The 9941-nt window shown below is 44.6% G+C and overlaps 1 non-coding gene across 1 annotated transcript; it reads right to left on the bottom strand.

The window, feature by feature from the left end:
• Positions 1 to 2188: 2188 nt before the first annotated feature.
• Positions 2189 to 2261, bottom strand: trnaf-gaa (transfer RNA phenylalanine (anticodon GAA)). Its single transcript has one exon. It is a non-coding gene; the product is annotated as a tRNA-Phe (tRNA).
• Between the last annotated feature and the right edge of the window lie 7680 nt (positions 2262 to 9941).

Below are 9941 nucleotides of genomic sequence, written 5' to 3' on the forward strand. Positions count from 1 at the left end.
TGGTTCTGGACTTCCCCAACATCGGGAACATTCTTCCTGCATCTAACCTGTCTAAACCCGTCAGAATTTTAAACGTTTCTATGAGATCCCCTCTCATTCTTCTGAACTCCAGTGAATACAAGCCCAGTTGATCCAGTCTTTCTTGTTATGTCAGTCCTGCCATCCCGGGATTCAGTCTGGTGAACCTTCGCTGCACTCCCTCAATAGCAAGAATGTCCTTCCTCAAGTTAGGAGACCAAAACTGCACACAATACTCCAGGTGTGGCCTCACCAAGGCCCTGTACAACTGTAGTAACACCTCCCTGCCCCTATACTCAAATCCCCTCGCTAAGAAGGCCAACATGCCATTTGCTTTCTTAACCGCCTGCTGTACCTGCATGCCAACCTTCAATGACTGATGTACCATGACACCCAGGTCTCGTTGCACCTCCCCTTTTCCTAATCTGTCACCATTCAGATAATAGTCTGTCTCTCTGTTTTTACCACCAAAGTGGATAACCTCACATTTATCCACATTATACTTCATCTGCTATGCATTTGCCCACTCACCTAACCTATCCAAGTCACTCTGCAGCCTCATAACATCCTCCTCGCAACTCACACTGCCACCCAACTAAGTGTCATCCGCAAATTTTGAGATACTACATTTAATCCCCTCGTCTAAATCATTAAAGTACAATGTAAACAGCTGGGGCCCCAGCACAGAACCTTGCAGTACCCCACTAGTCACTGCCTGCCATTCTGAAAAGTACCCATTTACTCCTACTCTTTGCTTCCTGTCTGACAACCAGTTCTCAATCCACATCAGAACACTATCCCCAATCCCATGTGCTTTAACTTTGCACATTAATCTCTTGTGTGGGACCTTGTCGAAAGCCTTCTGAAAGTCCAAATACACCACATCAACTGGTTCTCCCTTGTCCACTCTACTGGAAACATCCTCAAAAAATTCCAGAAGATTTGTCAAGCATGATTTCCCTTTCATAAATCCATGTTGACTTGGACCTATCATGTCACCTCTTACCAAATGCGCTGCTATGACATCCTTCATAATTGATTCCATCATTTTACCCACTACCGATGTCAGACTGACCGGTCTATAATTCCCTGTTTTCTCTCTCCCTCCCTTTTTAAAAAGTGGGGTTACATTGGCTACCCTCCATTCCATAGGAACTGATCCAGAGTCTATGGAATGTTGGAAAATGACTGTCAATGCATCCGCGATTTCCAAGGCCACCTCCTTAAGTACTCTGGGATGCAGACCATCAGGCCCTGGGGATTTATCGGCCTTCAATCCCATCAATTTACCCAACACAATTTCCCGACTAATAAGGATTTCCCTCAGTTCCTCCTCCTTACTAGACCCTCTGACCCCTTTTATATCCGGAAGGTTGTTTGTGTCCTCCTTAGTGAATACTGAACCAAAGTACTTGTTCAATTGGTCTGCCATTTCTTTGTTCCCCGTTATGACTTCCCCTGATTCTGACTGCAGGGGACCTACGTTTGTCTTTACTAACCTTTTTCTCTTTACATATCTATAGAAGCTTTTGCAGTCCATCTTAATGTTCCCTACAAGCTTCCTCTCGTACTCTATTTTTCTTGCCCTAATCAAACTCTTTGTCCTCCTCTGCTGAGTTCTAAATTTCTCCCAGTCCCAGGGTTCACTGCTATTTCTGGCCAATTTGTATGCCACTTCCTTGGCTTTAATACTATCCCTGATTTCCCTTGATAGCCATGGTTGAGCCACCTTCCCTTTTTTATTTTTACGCCAGACAGGGATGTACAATTGTTGTAGTTCATCCATGCGGTCTCTAAATGTCTGCCATTGCCCATCCACTGTCAACCCCTTAAATATAATTCGCTAATCTATCCTAGCCAATTCACGCCTCATACCTTCAAAGTTACCCTTCTTTAAGTTCTGGACCATGGTCTCTGAATTAACTGTTTCATTCTCCATCCTAATGTAGAGTCATAAGTTTTCTCTTTCTTGCAGCTTTCATTAACTTTGCCTCTGAATGTTTTAACAATTGGTGTTTATTTTCCAGGAATGAAAAATGATGAAGACAATGAGCAGGGAAAGGAACACAAAGGGACAGAGTGGAGTGCAAGAGTGATGAAGCCACAAAAGGGCTGATGGTGCAAGGCAAAGGGAGGTGATAATGGGACACAAAAGAAGGGCCACCTTCCCCGCCAAAACCCAGGATTGAACCAGGGACCTTTAGATCTTCAGTCTAACACTCTCCCAACTGGGCTATTTCGGCTGGTATGCACAGTGCACAGAATAAGGTGTGTCATACAGTGACAACAACTTGTATTTACATAGCGCCTTTAATGCAGTATAATGTTCACAGGAGCATTATAAAAAAAAATTTGACACCGAGCCACTTAAAGGGAAATTTTGGCAGATGACCAAAAGCTTGGTCAAAGAGGTAGATTTTAAGGAGCAGTAGGCCAGCGTTTGAAGACTGAAGAGCACAAATTGGGACGAAAAATCATAGAATCATTGAAACATTACGACACAGGAGGAGGCCATTCGGCCCACTATGCCCGTGCCAGTTGAAAAAGAGTTACCCAGCCTAATCCCACTTTCCAGCACTAGGTCCGTAGCCCTATAGATTATGTCTTTTTAAGTGCACATCCAGGTAAGGGTTCCTGCCTCTACCACCCTTTCAGGCAGTGAGTTCCAGACCCCCACCACCCTCTGGGTGAAAAAATTTCACCTCAACTGTCCTCTAATCCTTTACTTTAAATCTGTGCCCTCTGGCTATTGACCCCTGTGCTAAGGGAACTAGGTCCTTCCTATCCCCTCTATCTAGATTCTTCATAATTTTAAACACCTCAATTAAATCTCCCCTCAGTCTCCTCCAAGGGAAACAACCCCAGCCTATCCAATCTTTCCCCATAGCTAAAGTTTTCCAGTCCTGGCAACATCCTCGTAAATCTCTTCTGCACCCTTTCTAGTGCAATCAAATCCTTCCTGTAATGTGGTGACCAGAATGGCATACAGTACTCAAGCTGTGGCTTATCTAGTGTTTTATACAGTTCTAGCATAACTTCCCTGCTCTTATATACTATGCCTCGGCTAATAAAGGAAAGCATTCCATATGCCTTTTTAACTATCTTATCTACCTGGTCTGCTACCTTTATGGAACTGTGGACATATAAGAACATAAGAACATAAGAAATAGGAGCAGGAGTAGGCCATATGATCCCTCGAGCCTGCTCCGCCATTTAATACGATTATGGATGATCCAATCATGGATTCAGGTCCACTTCCCTGCCTGCTCCCCATAACCCCTTATTCCCTTATTGGTTAAGAAACTGTCTATCTCTGTCTCAAATTTATTCAATGTCCCAGCTTCCACAGCTCTTTGAGGCAGCAAATTCCACAGATTTACAACCCTCAGAGAAGAAATTCCTCCTCATCTCAGTTTTAAATGGGCAGCCCCTTATTCTAAGATTATGCCCCCTAGTTCTAGTCTCCCCTATTAGTGGAAACATCCTCTCTGCATCCACCTTGTCAAGCCCCCTCCTAATTTTATACATTTTGATAAGATCACCTCTCATTCTTCTGAATTCCAATGAGTAGAGGCCCAACCTCCTCAACTTTTCCTCATGTCACAGGTTTTGGTGATTGGCAAAAGAACCAAAAGCGACATAAGTAAATTGTTTTTTACATATATGGATATGGGATAATGCAGGAAAGTGGAGTTGAGGTAGAAGATCAGCCATGATCTCATTGAATAGCAGAACAAGCTCGAGGGGCTGAATGACCTACTCCTATGCCTAATTCTTATGCTCTTATGTACCAATGTTTAAGATCTGGAATGCACTGCCTGAAAGGGTGGTGGAGGTAGACTCAATGTTATCTTTCAAAAGGGAGTTGGATAAGTAGCTGAAGGAAAAAAAATTCAGGGCCAAGGGGAAAGGGCCGGGGGAGTGGGACTGGCTGAAGTGCTCTAGCAAAGAGCTGGCATGGGCTCGACGGGCCGAATGGCCTCCTTCCATGCTGTAACCATTCTATGCTTCTTATTGAGATTTCTGAGGCAGATGCTGAACTCACTGGGCCAGTTCAAAAGATCCAGTAACTGATGGTTCCGATGTAACGCAGGCTCTGAGTGCAAAGCTATATGTAGCAGGTCACATTAGATCTCAAATTATCAGGACAGATGGAAAGAGTTCATAATTGTAATAAAAGCTGAGTACCTACTCCTAGTAATCTAAACAATCTGATCATTGAACTGTTACAAATAATGTACAAATTGTACAAACATTAATAATTCCAAGCGTCTGGATATGTTAGATTGTCATGTTAGATTGTCACAAGACATTGTAATGTTTTGCAGTGATGCAAGTAAGAACATAAAAACATAAAAATTAGGAGCAGGAATAGGACGTTCGGCCCCTCGAGCCTGCTCCGCCATTCAGTGAGATCATGGCTGATCTTCGACCTCAACTCCACTTTCCTGCACTATCCCTAGATCCCCCAAGAGTCCAAACATCTATTTATTTCAGCCTTGAATATACTCAACGATTCAGCCCTCTGGGGTCGTGAATTCCAAAGATTCACCACCCTGTACATTACAACAATGACTACACTTGAAAGGTAATTGGCTGTAAAGTGCTTTGAGATGACCGTGATAGGTGCTATATAAATCCAAGTCTTTCTTTCTCTGAGGGAAGACATTTTTCCTCATCTCAGTCCTAAATGGCCAACCCCTTATCCTGAGACTGTGACCCCTGGTTCTAGACTCTCCAGCCAGGAGAAACATCCGCCTTGCATCTACCCTGTTAAGAAGTAAGACAGATGATTCTACAACCCTTTCTCACTCATGCTACAGAATGCACAAGAAAGATCAGTTTATGTTTTCATTCTTCTTCATTTAGAACACTGCACTTGATGACTGGATGAATTGGACATCATTAGGTGAATGGAGCACACAGGAGTGGCATCCTCCAGCTAACCTGTCTGTAGCCCAAGGTGCTTATTTGCAGCACTAATTTGGTTCACAGCATCTTAATTGTAGTACTGTGGTAGATCTGGTGGACCATTGTAGTTTTAGTGTCTTGATTGGGTGTGCCATTGCAGTTTATTACACCTCAGCACTGGAGTCTATTGCCATCACTAACTGAGTAGAATAATCTCACCTGTTGTCTGCTCCACCTTTCTAAGTTAGCACAGACTTTTTAAGATTGAGTTTGTTCTAAGACATTGCTGGACATCATCTGAACTTAAGACATAGGAGCAGGAGTAGGCCACACGGCCCCTTGAGCCTGCTCGGCCATTCAATAAGATCATGGCTAATCATCGACCCCAGTTCCACTTGCCTGCACCATCTCCATATCTCTTGATTCCCCTAGACTCTAAAAATCTAGCTATCTCAGCCTTGAATATACTCAGAGATTCAGCATCTACAGCCCTTTGGGGTAGAGAATTCCAAAGATTCACCACCCCCTGAGTGAAGAAATTCCTCCTCATTTCAGTCTTAAATGGCTGACCCCTTATCCTGAGACTGTGACCCCTGGTTCTAGACACTCCAGCCCGGGGAACCTCAGCATCTACCCTGTCAATCCCCTTCAGAATCTTGTATGCTTCAATGAGATCACCTCTCACTTTTCTAAACTCCAGCGAGTATAGGGCCATTCTACACAGTCTCTCATCATAGGAATCAATCGAGTTAACCTCTGTTGCACCGCCTCCAAGGCAAGTATATCCCTCCTTAGATAAGGAGACCAAAGGGGATCGGAGGTTGGATGCTCCGTGGGAGGCTCAGTTATCCAGTACTTAAGTCAGGCAGATCCTAGGTCTTCCAGGGCACTATTTCTGATTGGCAATCCAGTGTAACTTGTTAATGGGCCTTGGAGGATGGATGGAACAATAGAGCTGGAATTCTTCCCGGTCATCTCTAAATAACCAATTCTGAGAGAGATGGAATCATAGAAATTTATGGCACAGAAGGAGGCCATTCGACCCATCGTGTCTGCACCGATCGAAAAAGAGCTATCCAGCCTAATCCCACTTTCCAGCTCTTGGTCCGTAGCCCTGCAGGTTACAGCACTTCAAGTGCACATCCAAGTATTTTTTAAATGTGGGAGTGAGTTCCAGACCCCCACCACCCTCTGGGTGAAAAGATTTTCCCTCAAATCCCCTCTAAACCTCTTACCAATTACTTTAAATCTATGCCTCCTGGTTGTTGACCCCTCTGCTAAGGGAAATAGATCCTTCCTATCCACTGTATCTAGGCCCCTCATAATTTTATACACCTCAATAAGGCCTCCCCTCAGTCTCCTCTGTTCTAAAGAAAACAACCCTAGCCTATATATGAACTTGGCTTGTATTCCCTTGACTATAGAAGAATGAGGAGTGTTTAACATGTTTAGAGTTTGCGATAAACTATTTCCTCCAGCGGGGGAATCAAGAATGAGGGGACATGATCTTTAACTTAGAGCTAGGCCTTTCAGGAGCAAAATCAGGAAGTACTTTTTTTATACAAAAGTTAGTAGAGATCACAACTAGGAGAAAAACGTCCCAAAAGGCTGTGGATTTGGAGCTTTCAAGACTGAGATCAATAAATTTTTGTTAGATAAGGGTAAGGGATATGGAGCTAAGGTGGGTGAATCGAGGTGAGGTACAGATCAGCCATGATCTCATTGAATGGCGAGTGGCTGACTGGCTTATTCCTGTTCCTATGTCTATGATGGTCTTGGCTAAGCAGTCAGTAGGAAGCTTACCAGTAGTCTTTTCTGGTAAGCTGAGGGTCATTAACTGATTAGTCTTTCAACAACTCAGGATCCCCAAGGCCAACTCTTGCCAACTTGTCTTGTCTCTACCTCTCTGTCAGCTGTGGCTCAGTGGGTAACGCATTGCCTCTGGGTCAGAAGGTTGTGGGTTCAAGTTCCACTCCAGAAACTTGAGCACATAAATCTAGGCTGACACTCCAGTGCAGTGCTGAGGGAGTGTTGCACTGTCGTAGGCGCCGTCTTTCGGATGAGACGTTAAACCAAGGTGCCTTCTGCTCTCTCAGGTGGATGTAAAAGATCCCATGGCAATATTTCAAAGAAGAGCAGGGGAGTTATCCCCGGTGTCCTGGCCAACATTGATCCCTCAATCAATATAACAAAAACAGATTATCTGGTCATTATCACATTGCTGTTTGTGGGAGCTTGCTGTGTGCAAATTGGCTGCTGTGTTTTCCACATTACAACAGTGACTACACTTCAAAAGTACTTAATTGGCTGTAAAGCTCTTTGAGATGTCCGGTAGTCGTGAAAGGCACTATATAAATGCAAGTCTTTCTTTCTCTGCCACTCTCTAAATCCCTCCATTGCTTTATGCTGTCAAACTGCTTGTTTGCCATCCTGTCTTGGTTGAGCAGCAATTTCTTCCAGCTAAACATTGGCCTTCCAACAAACTTGCCCCTAACTCAATTCCCTCCGTGAACACTGCATCAAACTGTTCCCGACATCAGTATCCTATGCGACCCTGAGCCGTGGTGGGATTTGAACTCAGATCATTAGTCTCTGGATGAATAGTCCAATAACATAACCACTTTGCTACAGTACCCGAGAAATACAATTCGTATTACAACAATCGCCCTTCAGACATTACAAAATGGACAAATAAAAAGGTGGGTGGGAAAAGGAAGGGAGAGTGGAAAACTTTAGTGATGGGAACAAAAGAGATCCAGTGTCTTCCCTGTTAACTGTTTTCACCAAAGTAACATGCCAACCCGAGAAATCTGCCATCGAAACTCACTGAAGCCTGTACTGCCTCTAGATTGGACTATTGGAATGTTTTCATTGTAGGCTTCTCATCCGCCACCTTCTGTTAACTTCAGCTCACGCAGAACTCTGCTGCCAGTATTATACCCTGTACCAAGGCTCGCAAACCCTGGTCCTCTAACGCCTTGCTTTAAAATACTACTCGTGCTGAACTTCCACTCACATCCAATTACATAACCAAACCTTCTGCCTTCTCTCTGCAGCATTGCCTACCTCCACTCCCTATCTTTCTCCTTTTGACGTTGAACCCTTGGTCAAGGCCTTCATCACCTCAAGGTTTGATTTGTGTGCCCCTGCAGTCTGGAACTCCCTCCACCGATCCTGTCACATTGCCACTTGACCCCCTGGCTTTTAAACACTGCTAAAAACCCTCACCTTCCACATTCTCTTTTGCTCCCATCTCTAAATGTTTCCACTCTCCCTTTCTTTTTCCATCCACCTTTTTATTTGTCCATCTTGTAATGTCTGAAGGGCTATTGTTGTAATACGAATTGTATTTCTCGGATACTGTAGCATAGTGGTTATGTTATTGGACTATTCATCCAGAGAGCTGGACTAATGATCTGAGTTCCCACCACAGCAGCTCGGGAATTTAAATTCAGTTAATTAAATTTTTTAAAAATCTGGAATAGAAAGCTAGTATCAGTAATGGTGACCATGAAACTACTGGATTGTCATAAAACCCCATCTGGTTTGCTAATGGCCTTTAGGGAAGGAAATCTGCCACCCTTACCCGGTGTGGGCCTATATGTGACTCCAGACCCACAGCAATGTGGTTGACTCTTAACTGCCCTCTGACATGGCCTAGTAAGCCACTCAGTTGTATAAGGCGGCTCACCACCACCTTATGGGCAATAATTGCTGGCCTTGCTGGCGACGCCCACATCCCGTGAACGAATACATTTTTAAAAAATACAAGAAGACTGAGCCAATTGGGGAATAGCAAATTAAGTTTGATGCAGATTAGTGTTACAGGAAACACAAATGTGTAGAGTACACAATTAAGGGTCTCCACTAGCAAAGAAAGGGTTTGATTATTGAGCATTTAGAAAATTCCAGTTAATAATGTGATGTTAATAATGTCATGTTGTTATCAGCAATGCTGATCAAATACAATGATGTGTGTCAAGGGCATTTGACTGTAAATTGAAACAAGTTATTTTAACTTTGAACTGTTCACTGGTGAAGCTACATATGAAATACAGTGTGCCGCTCTGCACACTCCACCTTACAATAACACCCATGCATCGGAATGGGCCCGGAAAGGAATGATCAGGATCATTCACCAACAATGGGGAGTAATCATTAATACTGAAGGCGCCTGCATCAAAATACAAGGAAACATTAAAAAACTTGAAAAATGGGCGTATAAATGGCAAATGAATGTCCATATAGATAATAAATCCAGGAATTCAAGAGCAATGTCTTTACCCAGAGAGTGGTGATAACGTGGAACTTGCAACCACAGGCATTTAAGGGGAAGCTAGATAAGCACATGAGGGGGAAAGGAATAGGAAGAAATGCTGATGGGGTGAGATGAAGTAGGGTGGGCGGAGGCTCATGTGCAGCATAAATATAGCCCAGTTAGGCTGAATGGCTTCTTTCTGTACTGAGACTTAGGTCTCTGGGGAGGGGGGGAATTGCACAGCGCCCTGTTTAGGGGGGTGGTAGCAGCCACGAGGCAGGATTTCCTGCATCAGGCATTGAAGTCCCGCCCTGCGAGCTATATACAGATTACCACCCACGAGAACAGGTGGAATGCAAAATATCGCGCACCATTTGCTTTGTGAGGCGCGAGTGGGGAGGAAGGGATCAGTGAGGGGACACAGCGCTACACGGTGGGATGCGTAGAAAGGACCCTGCCCTTCATTAAAGGGCAGGGACAGGCTGCTGGTCCCTACCTGGACCACCAGGGAGCGGGGGTGCCATGGCATCAGTCTGGGGAGTGCCGGGCTGCCAGATCGCGGCACGGAACCCCGCGATCCACCATGTAGCAATCCGCGACCGGTAAGTAAGATGATTTTGTTCTTCAACGCGTCACCTCTCCATTAAATTTCGCCCCTTGAGAGGCCGACAGACCGGTCGGTACGTGCCCACTGAAGCTGGCATCGCCTGGTGCCGCTTCAGAGGGCGCTCCCGAATTTTCGCTCCGGGGGTAA

Source organism: Pristiophorus japonicus, chromosome 12, assembly GCF_044704955.1.
Source record: "Pristiophorus japonicus isolate sPriJap1 chromosome 12, sPriJap1.hap1, whole genome shotgun sequence".
NCBI classification, from domain to species: Eukaryota; Metazoa; Chordata; class Chondrichthyes; family Pristiophoridae; genus Pristiophorus; species Pristiophorus japonicus.